Source organism: Phragmites australis, chromosome 24 (genome assembly GCF_958298935.1).
Source record: "Phragmites australis chromosome 24, lpPhrAust1.1, whole genome shotgun sequence".
Lineage (NCBI taxonomy): Eukaryota > Viridiplantae > Streptophyta > Magnoliopsida > Poales > Poaceae > Phragmites > Phragmites australis.
Window position 1 is genome coordinate 18,518,211 of NC_084944.1, and position 6,952 is coordinate 18,525,162.

Genomic DNA, 6,952 nt, shown 5'->3' on the forward strand with positions numbered 1-6,952 from the left:
GTGTTGCAAGGGGAATTTGAAATAGAACTTGATATCAAAATATCCATATGCAGAAGACTATACTTTGATCATGATAATGCGGTCCCGTACCCGCGAGGATTTGAAGTACTAGAGCTTGCAAAATTCATGAGTAAGGATGATAGAATTGCTACGGTGTTTGTCAGCCAAGTTATTTTTCCATATGAGGAGGCCAGCAATAGCGATATATTAAAGTTAGAATTATTTCCATCATCTTCGTCGGGCATTATATTTGTATGGGTTACTTTACGTTTTCTAAATTCGGTCTACACTTGGTCACGAATGGGACATAAGTTTTGTGATTATTTCAGATTTAGAGATAGATGGCTGAGGCTGAAGGAATTTAAAGATAATTTGTTTAATGGAAGATAATTCTAAGATATTGGGTGAGGATCAATCGGCTAATGAAAGACAATTGAAGTTTGTTGGAAGTCTGAAGATGCAAGAAGGTACTCGGTTATTTCCTGTCGACATGATCAAACTTAAGAGTAAAAGTGTCCTAGTTCGGCCATCTCAGGCTGAGGCTACAAAAGATAGGGATATGGTTATTAGAGAGGAACATCCAAGGCCATCAAGAAAGAATGAGGATCTTTTAGAAAAGGTGCAAAGTGAAAATACTCCAGAAGGTCGCAGGTCAATATCAACACCAAGTTCTGTGGGGGCACAAGAGTGCTAAGCCGAAGAAGTCAAAATAAAAAAGCAAGAGGTTGGTAGACAGAAAGTTAATAATAACGAGAACAATACCATGAACATGATTAAAAGGCTGAATACTACATTCAAGGAGCTTCTGGCTAAGTTTTAGAAGGAAAAGATCGACAAGGTAAGTGCTAGTCGATTTAATAATTTCAGATGACCGAGGTCATCATCAAAGCAAGAATTCGGCAGTCGGCATTATCAACAGAAGAGTGCCAATTAAGAGGTTCTATTTCTGCCATACATGCCAACAATGCCCATGCCTTGGAGTTATTATCCAGCTGCATTTCCTCCTTGCTCGACATGGAATTTCAACAGTATGTCACCACCTCAAATGCATTCTACTTCTTTCCATTCAGGATGGGTGTTGCCAAGGAGACCTATGTTTGACAAATCATCATATCCTAACAATGATCGTTTTGATCGAAGAAATTAGTCTAATAATAAATGAGAGAATGAAGTGGTTAAGAAAGTGTATTGCGTCAAGGATAGTGGCAATTCTAATGGGCAATCAGATTTAGTTTGAAAGGAGGTAAGGCAGATTGATGTTGATGCTAGGTCTGTTATTGTGCAAGGCAAAGGGGTTGAAGGAGATACGATAAATATAATTGCTGCTTATGCAAAGGGGGAGTCAACTGATTTAAAGGAATATAAACAGTCAACTGATTTAAAGGAATGTAAACAGCTAGTTATTGTTGTTATCTTGGTTGCTGGTGATGATAACAAAACAATGGCTAGAGTTGGTCACAAGAGTGCTGATGATGTCCAGACTAGTATACAGGCTGAACAGAGAGGCAATGATACTGTGAGTTCGGCCAGGAGCAATGCAAGAGCAACAGGTTTGGCTGCATTTGGAAGAAAGTTGGATGTGCATAAAAAAGGAATGGGAGTGTCTATGCTGCCTGACATAAAATCATAGTCGTGATGGCGTTCACTGTGTTTATCATATCCACAGAAGGGAAGATTGTCGCAGTAACCTTGCACACAAAAGTTGAAAGAGAGGAAGATGGTTTGGATCCCGAAGGGTAGAAAAAAGGGTGAAACTAATATTCAAACGTCAATTATTGAAGCCACACAAAAGACAAAGCCGAAGTTGACATCCAAACAACTTGAGGACCAGTGTAAGGATGAGAAAACTGATCAACATGGTCAGGCGTGGGGAATCCAAAAGGCAATTATAATGTTAGAAGTCTGCATGCGGGTACCAAAATCATTGGCAACCACATCATTACTTTTTATCATCTATTCTGCCAATGCAGATGCCATTGATTCCTTATCCAAGTATGTTTCAATATCCATTATGGACTGTGTATGGTCCTTGGATGCCCTTTTATGAGTCTTCATATTTTAGTTGGGTACCATCAAAAAGGGGATGGATGTGATCGGTTGTTACAGTCGTATCCAGGGCATTGTTATTATGTATTAAAAGCTAAAACATTTGTTAGAACTTTTTATTTTAGTTATATTAGTATGCTCAAAGGGATATCCACACTAAAAATATGAATATTTTCTATCGCCCGAGGGAATAAGAGCCGGTGTTTAAGTAGTAATCATTCTGGGCCTGTAGTCATGCTTGAGAGTTAGGTTTATTTTTTGGCACGTAAGATTTGCCAAAAAATAGGGGACATGTATTGATGGCAAGATTTGGCATCTATAATGGTCATTGTAGTACTGATTAGCTTAACGATAAGAATTTAAGGCTGCTGCTGATTCAATTATTGTTCGATTTTGAATCAGAAGGGAGAGTGGTCTAATCAGGAAAGGTTGTATGAGATCAAGGGGTAACTGCGGAGGATGACAAGGTACAACAATGAAGCTCAAAGCTTGTCAGAGGTATCCAGGTGGTTTCCGACCAGGTCTCCGGCCGAGTGGTCTCCGATTAGGTGGCCTCCGTCTAGATGGCCTCTGATCGGGTCTCCGTTTGGGTGGTCTCTGGCTAAAGTTATTACCAAGCAGATGATCTTTGACCACGTGATCTCGGACCAGATGATCTTTGACCACGTTTGTCGGTGTATCAAGAACCGGGGGTCCCTGAGTCCCGAGGCCAGGCCAGCCATCCGCCATGTATTGCCATCCCGCGAGGTCTCTCCCACGGGGTAAGGAGAGTTTGAGTCCCGGGAGAAGGTGCTCGGGGCCACAGTCATTGGTCCCCGAGCACCCCAGTTCCCCGATGATCCGCGGAGTCTAAGTACCGGGAAGAAAAGTGCTCGGGCCGGTGCCAGGTCACCCCCGAGCACCCTAGTCCCCCGATGACCAGAAGAGCTAAAGTTCCGGGAGAGAGTGCTCGGGGCTGTGAGCAGCAGCCCCCGAGAGCTCAGTTCCCTGAGGTTCCACACAAAGAGTGCTCGGGAGAGAATGCTCGGGGCTGCACGTGGTAGCCCCCGAGCATTCGGTTCCCCGAAGGATCGTGCAAGAGTGCTCGGGAGAGAGTGCTCGGGGAGGTGAACAGTACCCCCGAGCACCCGGTACCCCGAAGACAAAGATAGGCATTCCTGGGAGAGAGTGCCCGGGGAGGTGAATAGTACCCCCGAGCACTCGGTTCCCCGACGACCCAGAGAGGCCCCTGAGGGGCCCATCGACGAGGTGTCCGCCAGTCAGAGGTCCGAAGACGCATTTAATGAGCGTGCGTGGCCTGACACATCCAACTTCTCCCGCCGCAGCGTCAGTCCCTGCCATGCTTTGGCAGAGGGGTGTGGGGCTATTAATTGCACGGGTCCCACCCCGTATCGTCGGTATCATCGCGAGGATCGCGTTCCGTCTGCCGCCCTGCTGTGGCAGAGGAACAAGACAGGGCGGGCACGCCGGGTTGCTCTGCGGCTGCCCGGTGGGCCCCCTCCATGGCGCCCGTTGCCAGGGCATCCACAGTGATAGGTGACCGGGCGGGCGATGTTTTTCCACCCTTCGGTCACTTCGCCCAGAAGAAACGATGACGCCTTTCCCAGTGATGGTGTCTTGGAACTTGTGCCCCCCTCCTTCCCGTTCGGGGCATGTCGTAGCCGGCAAGTGCTTAAAATAGCCGGCAAGTGCTTAAAATAGCCGGCAACACAAAAGCAAGGACGAGCTCTGGGCTAGACGCGAATTCACTCACAAAGAAGATCAACCCCACAACGAACCAAGCCAACGAAGAGAGACACTATGAGCAAGGTTGAGCACAGTTCCAGCCGAAGAACAAGGAGCCTCAAGCTCTTAGTTAGATCATATTTCTTGTAACCAGCTACATCCTTGAGGGATCTCCCTCAGGACAGTTATTGCATCCATACAGGAGTAGGGTATTACGCCCCCGTGCGGCCCGAACCTGTCTAAACTCTGGTGCATTTACTTCCTTTTGCACTAGGTCATCATCCCCCACCACCGGCCGTTGCATTTACTCTCATTCATTTCTTCGACGAACTTATTCAGGATTATCCCCCCGGCTGAATCTCTAAAAAGGGGTCTCTCGGGATCCCTGTGACAGGAGTTAATCCTCCGACAACGTTGATCTCCGACCAGGTGATCTTCGACCATGGTGATCTCCAACTAGGTGGCCTTCGATCAGATGCTTTTTTGACCAGGTTCTTCGACCATGTCTCCGTCTAGGTGGTCGAACTAGGCAGCTGGTCTATTCTGTGGAGCCGGACAAGTCTAAGGAGCTGGTCAAGTTTGAAGAATTGGTTAAAAACCGAGGAGCTGGTCGGACCGAATAGTGACTGGTCGAATGTTGAGCATGTAATTGGACCAAGAAGGTGGTACGGGAGCAGGTATTCGAATCGAGCATGTAGTCAAATCCAAGAAGACTGAACTGCAATAAATGATACTTGGGTAGACATATGGGAGTTTACGTGGTCGAATAGGAAAGATATGTTAGTTATAGAAAGTTTGGAGATCAGAAGGCATAACCGAATAATATCTGTAAGTCTTGCTCAGTTTGAATTATGAGTCATGATCATTTACTGCTAAGACCTACCGCCCTTTAAATAAAAGAGAGTTATGGCCGATTGAATAAAAAAACAATCAACCAAAAATACAATCGCATCTATCTTTTTACCTAGCTCCTGTAGTCCCGTTCCTTTTTCTCCCTCCTGCTGCTACTCGTTCTTGATCTCGACAACCAAGGATAAAACGTCAGCCACCTGCGCTCTGATGGGTCCCTCTTGAGCGTGAGTGATGACAAATGTCCAATAGCGTGACACCACAACTAGAGTTTCCTAGGCGTTGCCCGTCAGATAGTTATCGTCAGAACTTCTGATTCACATCGGAGCTTCCGATTTTACTGGTTGGAACTTCCAGTCCAAGATTGCACACGAGATGCTCAATGATTAGCGCGGCACCTTTTCATGTCAACACACACTGACAGGAATATCTCTGTGTATGCTCGATTCTAGTACCTGAACCAAATAAATGTCATTGTATTTTGTGTAATAATTGTTTATAATTTCGAAACATCAGAGCTTACACCATAACTATGTTGCAGATATTGCTAAAGGTCGGAGTTATAAAATGATCCACTACCGCAAGAGAGAGAGAGAAGCAGAGAAGGAGAGAGAAAGATGGAAGCGCCGGGTGAAAATGGAGCTCGGCGGCGGCAGCTCGGCCTGGCGGCACAGGTGAGAGGCGAAGGGTGCGGACGAACAGCTGCAAAGGGGTGGATTTGGATGAAAGAAAGTTTGGGATTTGATTGCGCACAGCATTGAAATGGAAGACCAGAACAAATACCAGCTCTTTGGAAAAAAAATGGGAATCCATCAGAGCAAGATAGAGCTTCCTTACCAACGCAAAAAGAAAGCAATCCACGGCGGGCAGAACTGAAAGTGGTGGTGCCAGTGGGAACTGCGAACAGAGCCAATGGAGATTTCAAAATCAGCGGAGCAGTGCAAGGTCTGGCAGGTCTGGTAGGGGAAAGGAAAAGGGGAGAAGTGGTAGGAGGAGGCAGGTATGGCGCTTAGCAGAGGCAGGCAATCCGAGAAGAACATCGAAGGCTCACGAAGCTTGTGGAACGATGCGAGACGAGCTCCACGGAACGGACGATTCTGGTCTGCCAGACCCGCCCGCGTTTACATATAGTAAGATTAGATGTTAGCAATAGCAAACTCAATAGCATCTTGCCCCAACAACTTGGAACGTAGCAGATGCTGGAGATTCTGAACCTATCACACAATCAGTTCAGTGGAAGCATTCCACCCTCCTTCACTAGCATGATGAGCCTATCAACGCTTGATGTGTCCTACAACAACTTGGAAGGACCAGTGCCGGCTGGACGTCTACATCAAAATGCTTTAGTATACTGGTTTCTTTACAACAAAGGTCTGTGTGGTAATATCTCTGGCTTGCCACCTTGTTATTCAACTCAATTATCTGGTCACCATAAACGAAGGCTACTTAGTTTGCTACTGCCAATTGTTCTTGTTGTGGGTTTCATCATTCTTGCCATTACTGTAATCGGTACAATACTCGCTAATAACAAAAGAAAGCCACAAGAAAGGGCTACCACAAATGGAAGAGACATGCTATTTGTTTGGAATTTTGATGGAAGACTAACGTTTGAGGATATCATAAGGGCAACTGAAAATTTCGACGACAAGTACATCATTGGAATAAGATGATATGGAAAAGTGTACAAAGCACAACTTCAAGATGGGCAGCTGGTTGCTGGGAAGAAGCTTCATCCCACTGATGAAGAGGTGAATGATGAAAGAAGATTTCATAGTGAAATGGAATCTTATCACAAATCCAGCAGCGAAGCATTGTCAAACTGTATGGATTCTGTTCGCATCAGAGTATAAGTTTCTTGTCTATGAGTACATTCAGCGGGGAAGCCTCCATATGACCATAGAAAATGAGGAACTAGCCAAGGAATTTGTTTGGCAGAAGAGAGCTGCTCTTGTAGAAGATTTAGCTCAAGCAATATATTATTTGCACTACGACTGCAACCCACCTATAATCCATCGAGATATCACAAGCAACATCTTACGTCTCAGATTTTGGCACAGCAAGGATTATAAAGTCTAAATATGCAGCTGACCTTCGGAGATAATATTAAGGAAGAAAAGACACCCCCTGCAGCCGACCTAACACGAGGAAATGGACGATTAATGCCGGTGCAAGTGGTGCATATCCTGACACCCCAGCGTAATGAAAATCATCCTGACACCCCCGGCAGAGCGGCATCGGGCCGCAATTGGCAACCAGCTCACCCCTCAAAGGGCAGGCACTACAATAGTTACCACGGTAGATATTTATCTTCTATGTAGGGTAAAAAGTAGTT

The 6,952-nt window shown here is 45.7% G+C and overlaps 1 pseudogene; it reads left to right on the top strand.

The window, feature by feature from the left end:
* Positions 1–5,532: 5,532 nt before the first annotated feature.
* Positions 5,533–6,696, top strand: LOC133907230 (MDIS1-interacting receptor like kinase 2-like; annotated as a pseudogene).
* Positions 6,697–6,952: the final 256 nt, after the last annotated feature.